Here is a 23,026-nt window from a genome sequence, read left to right as displayed (position 1 = left end):
GCAAATATAAGAGCTTTATAGTAGGATTCAGCTACTCATGCTTGGCAAAGCAGAGAAAGCCAGCGTTGTGTAAGAAAAAAGACATACAGAGAGAACAGGGATGAACACACACACAGCAAATACTGCTTGGGATCCTGATGCCTTTGCAGTTTTGAGTCTAATACATTTTGATGTTTGGCTCTATTCCTACTATTCATTTGATTCCATGAGATATGCCTGCATCTTATATTAAATTTTCCTTTTATGCTTCAGCCAATTCATGCTGACATTACTTGAATCCCAGCGGGCCTTATGGAGGACTAGATGAAAGGACTGGAGGTCTTTGCTAGTCAAAGGAGAGATTTATTGCTAATGGGTATTCTGGAGAGGTAAAATAATAGGGAAGTTTATGGGAGAATTGTTATAAGGATGGCATGAAATTAAATGTGTTTCCGTTTTGAGAATTTCAGAAGTCAGTTAAGCAGGTGTGTATGATAACAATCCAGTGTAGGGCAGTAGAAGAATGTTGTTGAGAGAAGCGGAGGTCAAGTTATTTAGGTAAAAGAAGACCAATATTTACTAGCTAAGCTGCTGAATGCATAATCTATTTAGATTTTGAAATTAGCTAGGAGTTGTAGCGAAAGAAAGAGTATGGATGAATTGACAAAAACTTCACTGAATGTGGAAGTGTGATCTAAATGTTGGTAGACAATATAACGAATTGTGGAAAGGGTGAGATAAGATGGCGTGCACCTAGAAAGATAAACACTTCCTTGGAGAAATGAAAAATCACAATGGTATAGAAAGAGCAATGAAGAAAAAAAAAAAATCCCCCTTGCAGTTTAGCCCTGAGATGCTTGGCCACCAGAGACTAAATAATCTCTGGTGAATAATCAATCTCCCACTCAAAGTATTTGAACATCATGATTCACCGATGACATCCCAAGGGAGTCTTATGGGGCACGAAAAAAGCAAGAACTCCTCAAAGAGGAGAAATAACCAAAAAAGATAACTATTAATACTAAGATGATGTTTAGCTACAGGGTCATATAGAGAGTATGTTTATATAGAATTATCTATACTTCAGTGAATATATTTATCTGTGTACTTTCTAGAACAAGAATATTACTGTTGGTTCTCAGAGTATGAACTCCAAGGGAATTCCACCTGGAAACCAAATACCAGGCCTCATCGAGTGATCACTCACATAGACTACTTTTCCAAGAAGCAGGGAAAAGCATTTAGGGGCCACAAATTCAATGCACCTGTATTTATTCATCCAATTCAAGCAGTTGTCTAGTGGTGATGCCCTGTGAATAAAGTGGTCAAAGAGAACAAGAGGACAAGAGGAAAAGAAGACTGGCTTTTCAAAACAGTGTTTGGGGCTTTAAATTTAGACTTAGATCTTTGAATATTTTCAGAAACTTGCATTCATAACACTTCTGATTTTTTCTGCTTCATCTGTACTCCTTCAATCTGTATAATTGGCTTTGCTTTAGACAACCTCAGCATCCTGTGCTCTATGCAACTAATACAGTTCATTTTAGGCTTGGGGGTTGTTTTTCTGAATGTATACCTTGCACTACTAATGGAAGTGTAAGATTCTCAAAAGCAGGGGCATTTCACTTTCAAATTCATGTAGTTTTTCAAACAGTGTTTGAGCATATAGTAAGTGTGCAGCCAGTGGATAATGCCCAAGGGATTGACTGACGGAATTGCTGAGTGCAAGACGAAGACCTCCAAACAGGATCTAGGAGGAAAGGATAGAAAAAAGGTTACTGTTGCAAAACTTTGTTTCTATATCAGTTCTACTTCCATGCGGGTTCATGAGTACATTCGCTGAGACGGGAAGGATTTTAACCAAATCTGATGTTGCTAACACATGCTTGTTCTGGTAACCAAGAGATAAGTAGCACACATGCAGGTTGCAGTAAGTACGTTTTGGGGAGGGGAGGACAGATGGCGTTTCTTTGCCAGCCTTGTCTCAAGTAAATATAGCATGATGCTAGAGAGACTCTTGTACCCTGTGACTTACATTTATTGTGCTAATCGTTTAGAAACCATCACATCAAAATGAGCCCCAATAAGACATAGGAAGAGCTGTTTTAATCATAAATCTGCAACATTGTAGGCAGAGTGTTAACAACAGATAGTATTTATAAATTACATTTAGTTTTATGACATCCTTATATTAATTCTGTGAAATATCATTATTAATCCCTTTATTTTAAGGACAAAGAAAGGGAAATTGCAGACATTATTTGACTTTCCCAAGGTCACGCAGCTAGTAAATGATAAAGACAGAAGTCTACTTCAGATCTCCTGATTTCAAAGGTGGATTATTTTGTTGCTCTGCCCTTTTGGAGAAAATTCTACATTCTTCTCCAAAAAGTTTACTAAGTTCATAGTCAGTAGCGGTAGTGTAACAATAGTAGTGGTAGCAGTAGCAGCAGCAGCAATGGCAACAGTAGTAGGTATTTATTAAACGCTTGCTATGTGCCAGGAACTGTTCTAAAGGCTTGACATCCACTAGTAGAGTAGGAATATGATGGGAAAGGAGGCAATCACATTCCAAGATCATTGCTTAGTTTAAGTGTGAGCTTTGTTTATCTAAAACACATATTTTACCTTTCAAAAGTACATTAACATTAGGACATGCAGTCACATATGTAATTTCCAGGTATCACTGTCTTCTAGCAGCTTAAACATCTTCCACTCTTATTTATGTGTAAAAAAAAAAGCAGCAGCATGTTTTTGTTCCATATATATGCCTGTTTGGAAGCAGATTGCCAGGGTCTGTTCTTAATAGTCAAGGACACATATTTCATTCTTGTGCCCGTTATGTATCAACAGCTTGAGTCAGATTATAATCAGAATTATGCCTCTTGGCTGCCTTACATTTCCTAAGCTGCCGTGTTAATGTTCCTCTGCTTCAGACTGCTACATGCCTATGACTGTCCAATGGTAACTGATTCCTACTGAGCCTGTGCATCTCTAAAGAATTATCAAGGGTGTTAGGTACTGAGTTAACAGTGAATGCTATTTTGGGCTGCACCGAAAGCCACGAGAAGGTAATAGAGCATGGTAAAGTGTGCAAAATAGGAAAACTCAAAATTACATAGAGTTACACATATTTACAGAAATAGATTTCCTTCTTTGCACCTTGAAATTACTTAAAAACCAACAGATGCCAAATAAAACCACCTCTTCCCAGTTTCCTTACAATCTCATGTAATCCTATTCTACGTACAAAATGTGTCTCCAAGGAGCCTACTTATCCCTGTATACAAAGGCAGCTAAGGTGGGGAAGGATGGTGGGATATCTGGAAATGTTAGAGGTGGGCTGTGGGATTGAAGGAGAAAATTAACTCACCCGAAAGGCTTGAATATATCTGATTGAAAGGCAATCAAGAAAAGTTGAAGTCACTGTGGGATGCACAGTAAATGCTAAGGGGCCACATCTTCCCCCATTTTATATTATTATATGGGAGTAATATGCTACTTTATCTATTGCCTTATGTTCATTAAAATTTGTCAGTTTGCTGAATCTCAACAGAAATATTTGAAACAATGATTTTTATGTTTAAAGATGAATAATATTTGATTTACACCCATTCTGGAATGATGTAGAGGTATGCATCAGTAAACAGTAGTGACATGGGAAACACTTTGTGTAGTAATTTAAAATTGCATTTTAATTTAACATAATATTTAAAGTACAGATCTGACTGCAGTTTGAACTTATTTCTATATGAATATCCTGTGATTATAATTAGTAATTAATTTTTCATAATACTATTCATATGTACTGTTCCACTATCTAATCTTGTATAATTTCTTGCCTATTCTCACTATCCATAATACATGGAAGCTTCACAAACCTGTATTTCCGTGTTCCTTGATTTGATAATTTCTAGAAAAATGTATAATGGAGGAAAATGTATTTGGTATAAATATTAAGAAGGGCATGTGTTCACTGAGGGTAACTAAAAAAAAAACCAAAACACCGAAACAAAACAAAACCCAAAAAACTAAAGAAAGGAGCCCTGAACACAAGCTTGAGTAGATATGGATCCCAAAATTAATTCTAAACAAGGAAGAATGTCTACACTTATCTCACCTTAGATATCAAAATGTATATATATTTCATATATTCTTCTCTTCGTAACAGGGATAATAGCATACTATGTACCATACCAAAGCTTATCAAGCAATTTTCCACATGGTCTGAGTTCGTAGACACTTAGTGACAAAGACCAGCTAATTGGTAGAAGCATTCCTTTTAGATTTGATCATGACAAACCTCATCATAAGAAGAAAAGGAAAGTGTTGCCCATGGTGTCAAACATAAACTTTCTCCAAAATAATAAATATTCTCTTATCATTGATTTTAAGGAATTGATTATACCTAATTCTCATTCTACACCTTAATTTGTTCTAGACTTGTGGTGGTCTATCTTTCAGTATTGTTTTTGTAAAGTATTCAGTAGACACAGGAAACATACAACTCATGGCAGCATCAGTCCTGTTAGAACTTCTGTGTACTTTCATACAGTCTTTTTCCTTTTTCTATATTTGTACAGTTGTGATTACAGTGCTTATATAATATTTTATCTGGTTATTTTAACTTTATATTATGATGTTTTCCAAAATAATAAGATTTTTTCATAATTGCAAGGCCTGCATACATTCTATCTAATAAATGTACAATAATTTACATAACCACTTCCATATGTAATGATGAAGATCTTTATATAAAAATAAATTCACTATTTTGTATTATTTTCTCAGGCTAGATTCTCAGAAATAGATCACTGAATTAGATGAACTGAACGTGTTTTGACTTGTGGTTTATAATTCTCAACCCTTTTCTACAATACAGTTCCTCAAGCAAAGTAGCAGTGAACACGTTTTCTATATTTCCACTAGCTTTAGGTATTAACATTTTAAGTCAACATTTCTTTCACATATAAACATGATATATATGATTATTTAGATTTATAATTTCTTTTATTCCTATGAGTGGACATTTCCCATATGTTAATTTACTAGTTATGTTTTCCTATCTGTGAATTGTCTATTCTCCTATTTCATCCATACGTGGACTGGAGTATAGTGCTGTGGAAATAACACAGGCTTAGGAAGTTTGAATTTTATACTCCATTGCCTATGTGACCGCTAACAAATAACTTAGCTTCTTTGATTCTCTCTTTCTTATCTGCAGGATGAAAATAATATCCACTTTAAAAGGACGTGTTGAAAGTTAAGCACATAATATACCCAGCAAAGCAGCTAGCAGATACTCAGTAAGTGTTGACTCCTTTTCTCTGATAAAATTACTCCTGGACTTTACTTTCATGACTACTGAAGGAACTATAATAATAATCAACAGATGACTTAATCGTGTCTACTAAGCAATTCGTGATTGATTTTTATGCTTATTTACCTGTGTTAAAGGCTTTTTGGTCCTTTAGCATATTCAAAGTGTTAAAATATTCAGCATTTAACCTTAGGGAAAAGAGTAAATAAACACATTTAATTACTTTTCTAGGATTAGCTAGCATCATTTTAATGTGTTAGTAGGGCCTAATGGCGATAGTAGCAAATAGCTAAATTTACAAGGCATACAATGAAAGAGATCTATTAAGCAAGACACAATTTACTAATTTGCCAATCACTGATGGGCACTAGTGGGTTGATGAATTTTTAAGCATTAATACACACCAAGACCATGAAGGATGATATCTTGTGAAAAATTCAGGCACCAGTTTCATGGAATTTACAAACTGGCTCCTTGCAGGCAGCTAGTTAACTGTCATCAAACTGAAGCTAAAACATACTCAGGGTTAAAATGACAGGCACTAATTAATTTTCCAATTAGTTAAGGATTGATTCAGGATGTCATTCTTAATCTGTTCTGCCATTTAAAGAGCCAGTCATTTATGTTGACAGAAGTTGCTTTGTGTCTAACATTTCCATTAGCTATGCAGTCTCACCCTATAGCTATCAATCTTCGTAGTTTTGACCCAGCCTGTCCTAAGTGAAGCAGTGAATGGTTGGTCAGCCTTCATGCATGTGTCATTCTTTTGAAAGGTAGAAAGTTTATATTAACAGCAATTTTGATCAAGCTCTAATTACCAAGAAAATTTTAAAGAAATACAGTTTTTAGACGTTCATGGAGTACTGTGGGACAGAATGCTTATTAAGATGAAGGACACCCAGCTTCTAGTGTGTGATTTTCAGAAGAGAACATCAAATCTCAACTTTTCTGCACATATTTTTTATCATCAAAAATGGGATATTAATATATTTTCTACTTTGATAGATTATTCATTTCAAAATGTATGACGTGTAATAAGTCTGCTCTTAGATTAGTATCTGGCACATACTAGGTCTTTAATAGAAGTTCTGAATGAGTGATTGATTCCTGAATTATTTCTTTAAACTTAGTTTCCTTTAGAAAGGAACTAACGTAAAATGTGTAAAATGTATGATTCTTTCTCATCGGTTATGTAGACCTGTGTCATGAAGTACCAAACATATCAAATTTTCTGTTTAAATTAAAGGCTGAGGTTTGAATGTATCTTTTATTTTCAGTTATGAACAGTCTGTTACCCAAATACTATACAAATACACTTCAAGTGTTAGATTGCTTTGTAAAACATTCTTTCAGTTTTGTGGGTGAGGGTGAGGGGATGAACAATGTTAATTCTGACTGTATTTTGCAAAAAATATTAATGAAATTTCAGAAGAATGTGACCATAGCTCTCAAAATAATTGCAAATATTAAATCCATTTTCTTGGGCCAGTGGAAGTGTTGCAGCACTAGCAAATTAATATAGTTTTGAAACAATATCACTATAAAAGCCTTGTGTCAGATATTTAACTCTCTAAATATGAGTGTTAACTCTTCTAGATAACGTGTTATGATGAGGACAGGGTACTATGTAGAACTCCCTCACTGTTCCCCCACCCACCCACCCAGAGAGGTAGTGTCTTACATAGGCTAAAAGCCCAGACTATGGAGCCAAATTTGTCTCAGTTAAAAATCTCAGATCTGCTACTTAGTTCCTGTGGCATTTTGTCAAGTCACTTAAATTCCCTATGTCTCAGTTTCCTTATTCATAAAATGGAAATAATAGAAGTCATATCTCCTACATTCTGTGAGCACCAGTGATTCATTATGAGCATTATAAGCCTTTCCATAGAGGATTTGAAGAACCTTACTTGAATGCTGAAGTAGACATTATTTGCAATGTCTGCCTGACTCACAAATACCCATCATCCTACTGTACTTTTCTGGACAATAATTTGTGTAAGGTGACCCACAACCTTCAGGCCTCCATATATATGCCCAATGGAGGTGGGCATTTTGCCCAAGCCGATCCAATCAGAGTCACTTTCTTAAAAATGTAGGAATTGGTAGAGACAGTGAAAGTGATTAAATGAGTGTGGAGAGGGAGGAGGGAGAGAGAGAAATAGAGAGAGAAAGAGAGAGAGAGAGAGAGAGAACACTATAAACTGATACGTTTTTCATAGTATAAGACCTGTAGCATGCAAGTTTTATATCTATGAGGTAGGCATATTCTAGCTTCCACATGTAGACAAAATGAACCAAAATCATAGAGAGCAGCAGGAATAAGACAAAAAGGAGCTTGACAAATTTAAATCTCTGGTTCCACACATACCTGAGACTTTTATTCCACATTTTCCTTTTCTATTGATGACAACAAGATTTGGTTTCTGTTAAGGAAAAACCAAAATTCTAACATAAACACAATTACATGAGGAAAAGTAAATAAAAATCAGGGAAATACTACTTAAAATGACAGATCAAAGCCAGGTTGAAAGTGAGCATATTGTTTCAATGTAATCATTAAATTTGAGCCACAATTCTAAACTTCCTGGTGGCCAAAGGAAAAAAAGGAAATCTAGTCAAATACATTGTTTATATTATACATAAGAAACAAAATGCAAACTACCTTATCAGGTAAGTAACTGTTTTGATTTATAAGAAGTTTTCTGTTTCATGTAGGTAATAACTGAAATGATGTATTGAAGTGTCTTCAATAAATCTTTAAAATAAATGAAATGCTATGCTTTTTAAAAGTGCTTCAGCCCTTCACTATAATTTGAGGATATAACAAAGTAAGTTAACTGAATGAAAGAATTTGAGGTTAATACAATTCAGCACATATTAGCAGCCTGGCTAAAGAATAAAGTCTAGGATAAACAGAGCAGTAAATGTCCTGCATATACAATAAAATATCTCCCAACAATACAAATTCTCTCAGACTGGTATTCTGATAAAAGTGAAACATGAGACAATTTAATATTGTTTGGTGTAGTATGTCTGAAATGCAGGTTATTTTGCATGGGAATATTGTACATCATATTGGTAACTATTGATAATTAGTGAGCCTAGCCAAGATATTTGCTGGCCAGATAACCATTCACTGTGGCATGAAAATAAACAAAAGTTCAAGGAAGGATGAGATTTCTTTATGCAATTTTCACATAAATCTCAACATTATCCATATAAGTGCCTAAGTCATAAAACTGAGCATTGTATTTTATTCTTTTTTGAAAGTTTTATTAATGTATAATTTACCTACGTAAAACTGACTCATGGTAAAAATATAGTTCACTATTGTAAGTGGTCCCCACTCCTGTACTTAGGTTTTGGCCATCATCATTTCTTATCTCCATCCGTGTGTGGTCTTTCAGTTGACTTTCCTAACTGCAGTTTTGTCTTTCCCAGTCTCAACTTCCATACTGCAAATATATCAGAATCATCTTTGCAAAAACAAGTCTTATTAGTCTAGTTATCCATTGCTACATTACAAACCAACTCAAAGTTCAGGGGCTTAAAATTCATAATTTACTTAGCTCATGAATCTGCAATTTGCTTAAGGACTTCACACAATATCAGTGCGACACACAATTAAAGGCTGGAGAATAACTTCCAAGATGGCTTATTCACATGGCTGGCAATTTGGTTATAGTTGGAAGCTCAGCTGAAGGGCTTGAACTCCTTTCCACATGGGCGTTTCTGGGCTGCTTGGAGTTCCTTCTAGATGGTGGCTGCTTTCTAAGAACTTCAGTCCCCAGAGATAAGAATTAGACATTGCCTGGAAAGGCAAATTCCTAAAAACTGGCACAGCCAGTTTTTACACTTCTGCTGTATTCTAGTGCTCAAGCAGTCATAGAGCCTTGAATCAGTTGGAGTAGTGCCAAAGAATATGGGGCCATATTTTAAAACTATCACAAGCAACTATATCACTTCCCTGCTTAAAATTCAGCAGTGTCCCTATATTATTTTATTCAAGTATTTTGACCAGACAAGCACATTTCTTCATGACCTTTATACAGTTTACCTCTGCAGCCTCATTTCTTTCTACTTCCATATTTGGCACTCATGTTCTTTTTTCATTCTTATCTATGCTTGGTGCCTGGCTTAGTACATTTTTAAAAAATAAATTATTTATTTTATTTTTGGCTGCCTTGGGTCTTTGTTGCTACGCACGGGCTTTTCTCTAGTTGCGGCAAGCGGGGGTTACTCTTCGTTGCAGTGCACGGGCTTCTCATTGGGTGGCTTCTCTTGTTGCAGAGCACAGGCTCTAGGCGCGTGGGCTTCAGTAGTTGTGGCACATGGTCTCAGGAGTTGTGGCTCACGAGCTCTAGAGCACAGGCTCAGTAGTTTTAGCGCACGGGCTTAGTTGCTCCGTGGCATGTGGGATCTTCCCCGACCAGGGCTCGAACCCACGTCCCCTGCATTGGCAGGCGGATTCTTAACCACTGTGCCACCAGGGAAGCCCTGGCTTAGTACATTTGTTGTCCCTTTACATTCAGCTGTCACATCATTGCCTCTTGAACTCATACTAACTCTTCAGAGCTCAGCTCAGATGTCTATTTTTCTGGAAACATTTTCACGACCTCTGCCTCTGCTCTTCCCCCCCTACCCCTATGAAGCCTGAAACAGATACCTCTCCATGGATCCTTGTGCATATAAATCAATAATATCTTTTATCATATTTTACTTCTTCGCTTACTTATTTGACCTTATTACTAGACTGTGTGCTTCATAAAGACAGGTACGGTGTCTTATTTGTCATTGTATTCTCAACGTTTACTGAATGAATAAATGGAAAAATGATCAAATGTTTACACCCTAGAGTGCAGAAATTATTGATTTACACATATATAAGACTGTTACATTTTAGGCATGCAGTTCTGGAGCCCTTCCATAGTTGAATAAATTATTCAAGACTAATTTTCAAATAAAAATTTATATAAACTTGGGTTTATGTAGCACATAAATATGCAACTATGACAGCAAGTTTACTTAAATACTTTTTAAATGTTCTCATTATTATCTCTAACATTTTATAAAGTGCTTTCCCCTAAGTGAGCAGCAGGGTAGCTTTTCACCTTATGTTTTATCACATTTAACATCTAATGCAATGTTATTTATTGTGGGATAGGGTTTTTACACTAGCACTAGCATGATCAAGAGCAGTTCATAAATGCTTGAATGATGTCATTATAGGATGTAAAAAGATTTTCAGTTATCATATACATGACTGTTAAAAAAAAAGCATAAAATGTACTAAAATCACTTGTACAAGTTCCAATGTATATACAGTTGATCCTCGTTATTCTCAGATTCTATGTTAAGAATTCCCCTGCTGTTTATAACCCTAAAACCAATACTTGTAAGGGTAGGTCTTTCCCGGATCCTTTGTAGACATTTGCACATACGAAGTGGTAAAATGAAATTCCGGTCTCCTGATGGCACATATTCCAGGTGAAGTAACACAAGGCAATGCTCTGCCTTCTGGTTTCGGCTCTCATACTGAAAACAGCTGTCCTTTTGGGGTCTATTTAATGCCACATTTTTTACCTGTTATGCTTTTGTTGGTGATTTTGCTGTTTTGAAATGGGGCCTGAGCATAGCATTGAAGTGTATTTAGTGTTCCTTAGCATAGGAAGTCTGTGATGTGTCCTGTGGAGAAAATCCTTAAATAAGTTTTGTTCAGGTATAAGTTAAAGTGTTGTTGGTCGTCAGTTCAAAGTTAATGAATCAACAATATATATCAAATAAAATGTCATTACACAGAAATACTCATAAAACAAGGTTTTGTATTGCTTGGTTGATGAAATATTGTGACCAGCAGCTCACAGGAACCTAACCCTGTTATTTCCTCTATGGGTAATGATTCTAATATTTGCTAATTCAGTGTTTGTGGTGACATTATTGAATATTACTACAACAAATAATAATAATCCACTGTATAACCCTAATATGGTTCCTGGGATACTGACAAAGGATGAGATTATTTCTGTTTAATCTATAAAATGCTTTGCCAAATTGCTATAGGTAAAACATGGCTTGCCTATCACTTGGCCTATCAGTTTTAAAATTATTACTTGAAGATAATTATCTGTCCAGTCACAATGCTTCACATTTTGTACACAAAGCAAGACATTATTAACATTACATATGACGTTTCAACAGCACCACATGATTAAAAATATAGAAAATACAATTAACACATTTTTTAAAGTTCAAACGTTTTTATTAATTCAAACTATTTGTTGTAGTTCCAAAAAACTATGATTTTCGCAATAAGGGCTACTTGAACAAGGCTTTCTATATTCTTTGATGTAAGCAGACATTTGCTAAATGGAGTTTATAGTTGGTGTGAATTTAAAAATTTTAAGTGCAGCTTATTTCTCAAAGTAGAATAATATCTGCAATAATACAAACTGAAGATAGAATCTGATAAAGTATAATATTAAATCTGATTAGTTATGAGTAGAAATGCTGGTATATTACATTTTTGGGTATACTATGCTACTAAAATGCTTTAAGGGTAATTTGAGGTTGCAGGTGGAATTATACGACCTTTAATAAACCAGAAATAAGTTACGTATGGGTGTGCTTAACTGACATATGCCCTACAAACTGTATGTCACAAAAATAGAGATATACAAAAATGTTATACATCACTAGATATTGATTCTTGTAAATCATGATAAGATTTCTGATTGGAATTTCCATCAGTACCTTTGGGCATGCATTGCTCTCTATATAAGAGAAACAATTAGTATACCTCTGCTCTAATGTATGTTTGGTGGGAATTGAAATGTACTTCCACTGCGCTGCTGCAAAAAGTTACCTTTCTGTCCCTTTCATAATAATGTTACAGTGAATTCAGTGTATCAGAAAAAATACTTGATGTTTCATTGGAATTTTCTAATATCTCTTGGAGATATATTCTAGGTAGACATGATAACATACAGCAAGGCAAGAATCATTAAGTTTGGACTAGGAAAACTTTGAAAAATAAATTCAGGAGCTCTAAATATAAAAATATAACAACTGAAATTATTAGGAATATTTTACTTGGAACTCTTTCAAAGTCTTTAAAAAAGACTAATTTTGAAGAACTCTGATGACTATTTTTACAATCAATTAAATGTGAGAAAGCTTTCAAAATTTATGGAAAATTGTTTCCTAATATGGCATTTGGTCTAGTCTTATAAGTTCTAGTTTATCCCGAGAGGCCTCTGTAGGTTGTGTCACTCAAGTTACTTTTACAGTAAACCATAGTGAATATACCCCAATACTTTATCTCTGTTAAGCCATAAAATACACCCCATAGGAATTACATTAAAGCTGTTTTCTGGCATACCTAAATGCACCATTAAACAGAAACATAGAAATTTACCCAGGCCTGATTCCCCCTTCATATATTAAAGTAATGAAAAGATTCCCCGACTTATGGGAACAGGGCTAACTTCTCTTCAGTACATGGTGGGGCGGGGGAGTGGGGAAACAACAAAGTAATAGAACATACTAAATAATTTTTCTGGTCAATGTAGTAAAATTTTATTTCAATAAACATAAGTACATTAATTTGGAAAACATGTTATTGGTATCAGGAAAAGCCAGAAAAAATCTGTGGTTTCTAAACATTGAAACTACTCTAAGGAAAAAACTTGTGCCCCTTTGTCGCTCTCCATCCCCTCAAGACTGCAAACAAAAGTCATAAATCTATATTTTTTCCAAATAAAAGAAAGTATCTACTAACCAGCTAAGCACAATGGGCATAATAAAATCATAGAATTAGTCTGGCTTTCATCTGATAAAATACTTCAGAAAGGCCAGTGATGGTTTTAATGAGTGGCCTTGAGTAATTTCATTTAACATGTTTCAGCCTCCATTTTACTCTTTTCTAATCTAAAAGACTAAGATGCATCTACTTCCCAGCAGTGTTGAGGCTTAATTTCATTTGATTCAAAAAACATCTGGGCTTTTTCCATGATCATCTGTGTTTGGTTTCAGAAAGTTCTGAACTGTCAAAATTAGTCATACAAAAGTGATGTCACAGAGTACCTCCTTTGCTGAAAGCTCTGATTCCTATATTTTAATTTAAACTTCATGGTGTGATAGGTCCTCTAAATATTTTTAGTAATATATACATATGTCACATATCTCTTTTGATATAGCCTGCCTTAGGATACTCTTCAGGGCTAGTGTGGTTTTCTTCACCAGCTTGAATTGCAATTCAACCCACAATGAGGAAAACATCAATGATTCAATGCCCTTTAGTCAAAGCCCTTGGGCATTACCTGTGAAGAACAAATTCTCAAATATACTTGACCACATGTAAGAGAATATGTAATATGCTGTGTCATTTCTGAACATAGTTTTCATTCAGTCTCATTATAGTGACTAAGCATGACATGTATAATCAATATCATCAGACAACAGGGTGAAAAAAGCAATGTGGTACAGACATTATAATTACAGAAAACTGTTAGACTGAGAAAAATATGCATACTCTTTTTAATCAGCAGTGATCTAGGCAAACAACAATGGATTACATATTAATTTATACTTCACTGAAGCTGAAAATATACTTTTGACTACAGCGCAAGTAGATTATAAATCCATTTCTCCTAAATTGTTTTGTGTTATGGAGCGAATGTTTGTGCCCCACCCCCCCAATTCATATGTTGAAGCCCTAAAACTCAATGTAATGGTACTTGGAGACAGGACCTTTGAGAGATAATTAGGATTAGATGAGGTCGTGAGCATGGAGCACTTGTGATGAGTTTAGAGGTCATATGAACACACAGTGAGATGATAGCTGTCTATAAGCCAAGAGGAGACCTCAGAATGAAACCTACCTTACCAGCACCTTCCAGTGGACTATAAAATAACAGAATTAAAGTAACTCTAGTTCTTCACTTTCCTCTTCACAATCACTGTGCTATCATTGTTTACTTAAAACTAGTGTGTAAATATAGGACTTGGTAGCATCACAAGGGTTGGAGGCACAACCTACACCTGAATTGAACTCAATGATTTGAAATCATTTGGTAGTGAGTTTCTAAATATTATAAATGCTCGTAACGGAGTCCAAGTGTGTTGGAGGCTGGATATATAACTGGGAATTTGCAAAATGTTCCTAAAGAACAAATTATTTTTCAGTCCTTAATTTGACATCTATATTATTAAATCTCAGTGGTAATCACAACAATAGCATTTTATAAGTGACATTTAGAATTGACGGTGCAGTGGTAAGCAAAAAGATAAATTTTAGTAGGTTTTAATATTGTTTTAAAATTTTCTACATGCCATACACCCCTTTTATGCTTACATTTGGTTGCTTACACTTGGTTCTCAAGTTTTTAAAATTATAATTAGATAATATAAATAAGTACATAGTACAGTGCCAGATGCCTCTAATAAATGTCATCTGTCACTATTATACTATAATTATTAAAATATTACTATTTACAAGAACATTCTTGTCTAAAACATTTTCTGCATCTGTAATTTTTCTTTTTGATAAATTTATAAAATCGGAATTTTGGTACATGAAGGGTAGCAATGCTCCCATAAAAAGTATATGCTCAAGAATAGTGGAAATTATCATTGAAGAATGTTTGCTATTGCAAGTGAAAACTGGTATTTCATTTGATTTACTTTTTTTTTCTTTTTGCTCACTGGTGGGATTTTAAAATATTTATTGACCTGTCATATTACTTATTTTGAAATTTTATTTTTAACGTCTTTTGGCAACTTTTCTATTTGGATACTATTCTTTTATTTATTTTATATAGCAATTAGTCTATAGTGATCTTTATTAGGAATAGTAACAACTTGCTTTTCTTTTGGGCCAGTTATGGAATTTTTAAAGAAGATTTCGCTCTTTGAGTCTGAACAGAAGTGGTTAAAATGTGGTTCACTTACAATCTATGGTAAAAAATATATTTGTAATAATTGTACATATGTAGGAGACTTGCTTAGAAAATGGCTCCAGATAACAATTCTGTTAGCTAAACTTTGTCCCCAAAGAGTTACTGTAATAGCATTTATCACAGTAGCATTATAACAAAATGAAGATGAAAGTTTCATAGGTGATGGTAAAGACTTTAGTTTTGTATTGGATAAGATGAATAGATGTAAATGGCCATGGATGCTGCCTAATGGTGTGTTAAAACTCTGCAGTGAAGAATAACTTGCCGACATGATGCCTCCTGAAGGGACACACAAATGCTGACTCCTCCGTTTTTTTTAATTGGTCAGTTGCATCCTATAAAATTTGGCATGAGAAATACTCTGCCCTTTTAGGTTGCTGTGGACATAAAAATCCCTAACCAAGCAAAATCCAGATTGCTCATGTGTGGTTGACTGCATCTCTTCCCTTTAGGGGAATGATGTACTTTCCTTTTTGAAGTCATGTTTAATGTTCTGTTTGGTAAACATGTACCAAGGTGATCCTTTGGTCAACTAGACTGATGAGATTACTGCTTTGCATATAGGAAAGTGAACAGCTAGATAATCTAAGACACAGGGAATATGAAGAGGGAAGAAATGAGTAGTCTGCTGACACATGAGATCTAAAAGAAGTATCTTATTTGGAAAAATGAAAGTAGCCAGGGGCCAATGTTAAAAATAAACAAATGAATAAAGCCAGCCAGCCTGGAGACAGAGGAAATCCTCAGATTTTATGAAGTCTAAGGAAGTCCTTCTGCTCTAAGTGGTTAAGCTGCTGTGAAACTCAGCATAAATATATTATAATGACTGTGATTTGTATATATTCATGCAACAAATACTGAGTCTACAGTGTCAAAGCATCCTGTAGATTATAAAATGGACTCCTAATGAAAACAGATATGCTTTTCTAACATCAGATTTTAAGACAATTCTAATATGTAAGGAAAATAAAAGGAACCATTTATTGATTGATTAGCATATGGATCTTTAAGGGTATATTACTATTTTATCTATTTTAAAGATCAAAACAGAGGCTTAGACAAACCTGTTATGTAGTAAAGCTGCTAGGAAGTAGAAGGTGAAAGTTTAATCCAGATATGAATTTTTAGCTAATGGTCTTAACTATTTTTCATTATCCTGTGTCTTCTTGTACCAGGATTTAAACATAGTCCTCACCTCTGTCTCATGGTAGAAAACCTGAGATAATTAGCTGAAATAGAAGAAAATATACAAATTTACTATAACATAAGGAAGACTATAGTCAATTCAACCATAAGAAAAGTTAGGAGAGTGGGTTCCCTTTGGCTATGGCTTCATTACCAGCATGATATTTGAACAACCTTGGAAGATGGGTATAATTATAGTAAGTAAAGATGGGGAGAAAGGCATTTAGAAGAATAAACAGTAAAAGCAGAGATCCAAAATATGGGGCTTACCAGTGAATATCAACTAGTCCAGTTGTACTAGAAAAATGAGGTGTAAAGACAGAAGCAATAAGAGGTAACATTAGACACTAACATGTAGATACAGTATGCAGAACTTTGAATTCCTGGGGAGAAGGGCAAAAAATTATTCTGTGGGTATTTGAAGACTTCTAACAATTGGAATGTCATGCTCAGAAAACTTTTTTAAGGAAGATTAATTAGACAATAGAATGCCATATAGATGAGAATTGGGAGATGCCAGAGGCAAAGTTACCAAATAGACATCCTTACAAGGACATCAGTTTGAAATACTTAACAGTAATATTAAAAGCCTTATGGGAAAGAGAAAGTAATTAGAATTGAGAGCCTACTATGGACCAGCACTCTCCTGGATATTCTGGATGATTAAATACAGTATATCATTTACATGTCATTATCCCTATAATATGGTAGTGCTCTTAGAAATGGAGACAAATATATGAGAGGAACGCTGCATAGAGAGAATGAACACAATTGACTGTGATAGGTTATAGAAACTTTCCAAAGATAATTCTGAAGCTTCAAGTTCAAAGTTCTAAATGGGGCTAGTCAAGGTGGTGTCAGTTGCAGATGATGCAACTATTCTTAGAAATCTTGAATATGGGAGGTCAGCTTCTTTCTCTTAAGCACAGTGGCTGATTGTGATATGTGTCTAGTCAGAGAGGTTGGGTCAGGAAGGACATTCAACCAATGGTAAAATAATAGTGATGAAAATAATAGCACAGGCGCTGTGCTAAATGCTTTCTCTTGTATATTTTCCATTACAATCCTATGAAACATATAATATTATTTAAAAATTTTTCACACTTATTCGTCAATTTAGAGAATAGAAACTAGTTAGGTATTTTAGCGGGAAGGGATTCGATAGATTATATACTTTAAAAACTTTGGTAGGATGAGAGTAAAGCCTAGCGAAAACCACTACTGGATATGAGGAAATTAGAAATTGTTAAAATGACATAACAATGCTGGTGATCTCTATTGCCTGCAATACAAAAGCGGGTGATTTTTCAGGACCTCTCCTGAAGCTACTAGAATCTTCTGAGATACCTTCTGCCCTTGTGTACACCTGTTACCGTTAGAACAGAATAATGGTTTCTCCTTCACTTGTATCTTCCAGTTCTTGTACAAGTTTTGTGTCATTGATTGGAATGTGAACCTGACCTCTCATAGCAAGTGGATCTGGGAAATGCATTTTCTAGGCTTCCAGTCTTTGAGGAAAGAATTTAGACCTGTGTTGCTCCTATATAACATGACACACTTTTCTATATTCTTGTAATGCTTTAAAAACAATATGTATTTCAAAATATAAAGTAGAATTTTGCTTAGCTAGAAAAAACTTTTTATCCTCGTGAGTGTCCCACTTGTTTTAGTGCTCAAATTACTAAGGGCTGTTAAGCAAATATCATTTTTGCTGTATCTTGCCTTTTCTTGCTTAGACAAAATCTTGGGTTTTTTTCCCTCTTATGTTTTCACAGTATTATTCTATCACTGATAAAATTCCATTGACATGTTTTATATTTGAGAAACTTTAAAGTAGTGTTCACTGTACATGTTTACTGTAAAATGTGCTAATAAATGCATTCTGATTTATTTTTTTCTCCTAACAGGTTCTGACTAGTTTTAAATGAGAAATCATTGAAAATGAAAGTAGGAAATCAAAGGTTGAAAATATGAATATTTTCTTTCTAAAAGTTATGTGGTGCTGGCAGGAACATATGCGGGGATTACAGTTTTGATTTAAAGCAGTTATATATGTGTGTGTGTGTGAGAGAGATATATATACACATATATGTATCACATATATCACATAATATGTGTATGTGTGCTATATAGAGAGCAACAATTATATATGTATATACATAAAACATACATATGTGTATGGCATATATATGTTTAATAGCCATACACACACACACACAATTCATCCATCATATTTTTGTTTACTAACCCATGCTCTAAATTTAAGGATTTAGATGCAGTTAACTCCAAGCTCCTTTTTTTTTAGTTTCAAAATGCTAAAATATATTACTTTAAAAAATCAATTCTAGGTAGTGATAATTTCCAATACACATGTATTTTGACTGTCTTGGAAGAAATGCATATATATTCTAAGTAGCCTTTCAATAACTACTATAATTATTACCAGGGCTGATATTTAGCTGGTACACATTGGCACAGTTATAGTATTTAAATAATTCCATACTTGTTGTTAAAACTCCACTCTCTGAGAATCCTTTACTATCCCAGAAGCCAACACCCCTCCCCCACACCCAGCTGAACTTCAGCGTAATCCAAGAACTAAAGGATTCACCGGCACAGCAGGGCCTGCAGAGCTCTTTTCTAATGTGTTCTGATTGGCTGATGCTTGGGCAATGCCAGTTATTAACTGTAAACTCACCCCTGATTATTACAGTTAAAAAAGAACACTTAGAACAAAATTATATGTGTTATACATTTAACAGAACATTTTATAATACTTTCTAAAACATCTGCAAAGGTTATTAGCTACTTTAAAAATTCATTCCTTTTTAAATACTGCAGTTCTCCCTGATGCCATCTAATCGTGTTTTTGAAATGACCACAAATATCTTTTGTAGGCCAGATAGCATATTACACATCTGTCAAAACCATACTTTATTAGCATATAACTCTGTTTACAAGCACCTCCAAATCCTTTGGATTGGCTGCTTGCTTTATGTTCATTTTTTTTTCCTTAAAATGTTAAATATATGTTTATATTTTTTCAGTCATTTGCAGAAATGAGAATGTACTAGAATGGACAGTCTCATCCCTCTGAGACCCAGTTTCAATTCCAAGGTTAATATTGTATTCTGTTCTTCATTTCAATATAATAGCAAAGGTAAGTTAGAATAAGACACTAATGATAAATATTTATGATGAAAATAGTGTATTTATGAAATCAATAATGAACTCCAGGACATTAAAGAGATAGATGGGCCCTCCATTGAAGTCCATGGTCTCTATGGTGAATTTCACTTATTTATTAGAATAATTGATTAAAATTTTAAATTCTCTTCTAATGATATTTACACAATTTGCCTTGAGATTGCTATTGGGTACACTAAGTATTCACTGAGCAATCACCTAACACATATATTCTTTCAGGTGCTTGTATTGACTTCTAAATGAATGGTAAAATAATGCTCCTAGGATGCTATGGCTTCATGAGGCCTCCCTAGACTCCTGGCTATCAAGGTAACTTAAGAAGCAAGTGTGAAAAAGGGAAAGGACCACCCATGGTTTTATAGTACCAAAAAGAAATTTCAACTGTGCAACCCCCCACACCCCACTGCTGCTTTTCCCAGTCACCACCTGGCACTATTATCCCTTTGCTTTCCCACTAGAAGTTGGGTGTTCACTTAGATTTGCCTGAGCTGAAAAGAAAGGAATTTCATACCACCAAATGGCACTGTTAGTAAGAACATTCCAAGAATAAGTATGTACTTATTCATCGAATCCCCTCTCATGTCAAACTGCCCAAGTTGTTTAAAGGTTTGCTGTTTGTTTATTAATTTTTAATGAAGTTGCAACTTGGGGCAAGGTTAAGGCAAACAGATAAAGTGGGATTACAGAAGAATTAGAAAAATGGGCAAATCATTAACCTTAACTATTTGCATACCCTAGAGGGGGGCAATAAAATAATGATAATGATGATAAAGCAGAAGGATTCTTTAAATTTAGAAAATAGGGAGAAATATTATATTTTCATAAAACTGTATTTCCAGATATTTCAAAAGGGAAAATAAGGCAGAAACACTTTTTGTTATAAATTATAGAAAATTATTTCTATAATCATAAAAATCAGTGAATAAGGAGGGATGGTTGTTAATGAACGTAGGTTCAGCTGCTCGCTGATCAAAAGCCCATAATTGAGAGGCAAGTGTTGTTAGAAAGGAAAGTTGCTTTTTTCAGAAAAGCCAGCAATCTGGGGAGAAGGTGAACTTATGTCCTGAGACCAACTCGAATATTCTTCTCAACCATGACAGTTTTTAAAGGGAAAAAGGGGAGTTTCAGTGAATCATTGAGGCAGGAGGTTGGATTCTGCATCATTCTTCATTGCAGGCAGACTGGCTGATTCTTTCTTTAGATGTATTCTTGCCATGTTATCTGCCTGCAGGATTGCTAAGGGGGCTGCTGGGGGTAGGGAGCTAGTCATTCTTTAACTATTTAATTCTTCGTTCTTATTTCTTTTAATCTAGGAAAAGAATCAACAGGTTGTGCAAGGCATGGTATGCATTCAGGAGAGCATAAGTCAGGAGTTAAATTGCCTACTGATCTCATTCCTATAATTAGGGTCTTTTAAGGTTAGAGAGGAACAGAAATAGGCAAATGAGCTGCTTTCAATTCCCCACAGTCAAACATCATTCCATTTCTATGGGATTAGGGGCAAAGGTTCATCTTCTGCAACTTCTTCATGCTGACATAGGGTGTCAGCATGACATGGAAGATGTCAACATGGGTCTGTAGCATCTCTTTGCTGACAATTTTAGTTGCCCACTTACATATACAGGCAGAGCAAGCTACAATTATTTTGGTGCCCACAAAAATATAGATTACTGTGAGTAATAATGTTAATCCCATTATCTTGAGGCCAGCTCATGGAATTGTGCTAGCCATAGATTCAGTACTGCTCAAGATGGAGTAGCTTATGTCATAGTGACAGTCTGGTCATCATGCAATTAGCTTTTTCTCTCTGATGGCAGTTATAGTATCTGTAAAACAACTCAGGAATGTTCATCTGACCCTGAAAGATTCTGTGACTTTATTGTCTAATAATTAACTACTTGAGCCTGCTCTTTTGTGAACCAGGGAGGCCTGGGAGACTTCAGCTTTTCTACAGACAAGAGGCAGGGGACATGGAGAAGCCTTTGTACTTGGAAGGGGGAGTGGGGTGCAGGTTTTGCTTGGTTTCATGGTCAATAACTAAGAATTAACTATAAAAACAGAAAAATTCTGCAGATTTCAGAACAATGATCTAATGGCCTGAAAGAGGTGGACAACTTAAAATAATATATAACTTCCACCAACAAAAAATTTACAACCCTGAGAATGATCAGTTTCAAATTATGAAAAACAAGTTTATCTAGAAGTATAACATTTAAATTCCACACAGATTAATTGCTCTTTCTTGTTTCAAGTCACTTAAAAATGAACTATAGTGTGCAATAAAGAATTAGATTCAGAAAGAGAAATAGGAAAAGGACTAATTTATGATGGGCTGACAAGATAAATTCATGAAAAAAATTAAAACATATTTCAAAACTCTAAAAGACCAAATGCAGTGGTGGAGGTTAAGAAAACTCAATATAATCAGAAAACAGTTGGAGATGGCAAGAAATATTGTTTTTCCTATAGAGTAATTATCAAAACCATCTGAAAGTTAACTAAGAATGCAAAATATAAACCATGAGTTCAATACTAAGCTTTTCATTGGAGAGAGTCTGTTGATTAAACTGAATCAATTTTAGTAGAAGTGAATGAACCATCTGTTGCATTTATACTGTTTTGCCCTAATAAATGTCACTAGCTGATCACTATCAAGAACTGCACGCCTGTTGCCTGATTTATTTAGATAAGGAAAGTTTTCTATATTATGATTGTTGTGTTGCTTCCCCTATTCCTACTATTTTGGGCAAAGAAAATGAAATATTGTATTATACTATGATATTATCTTTAACTCTTTTACTTCCAAAATAACTATGCCTTGAGATTTTAGGAAAAATAGAAATAATTATCTTCTAGAAAGAATACTGATAACCGACAGATATAGCACTTATAACTTGCCTGTCACTCTTCTCTCCATATATAAACTTACTTGTTCTTCATGCCAAACCTAAGGATTGGGTACTACTGTTATTATCTCCATGTTACAGATGAGAAAACTGAGGCACAGAGAACTAGCTTGCCCTGGTCCCATAGCTAGTAAGTCTCAAAGCCCAGGTAGTCTGGTCTGGCAGCAGATCCTAAGATGTTTCCTAATGATCCTCACCTCCTGGTACTACACGTATATTAGTTTTCTATTGATGCCTTAACAAATTACCACAAGTTTAGCAGCTTAAAACTGCATAAATTTATTGTATTATAATTTCTTTGGGTTAAAAGCCCGGACACAGCAAGTCTTACAAGGTCGAAGTCATGATGTTATCAGGGCCGTGTTCTTTCTGGAGGCTTCAGGGGAGAGCATGTTTCTAGGCTCTTTGAGGTTTGTAGCTGAAATTAGTTCCCATGGTTATAGGACCGAGGCCCTGTTTCCTTGTTGGCTGTA

This window comes from Delphinapterus leucas, chromosome 5 (genome assembly GCF_059928025.1).
Source record: "Delphinapterus leucas isolate spDelLeu-1000000601 "Yukka" chromosome 5, BTC_Dleu_Yukka2, whole genome shotgun sequence".
NCBI classification, from domain to species: Eukaryota; Metazoa; Chordata; class Mammalia; order Artiodactyla; family Monodontidae; genus Delphinapterus; species Delphinapterus leucas.
This window is presented reverse-complemented; position numbering follows the sequence as displayed.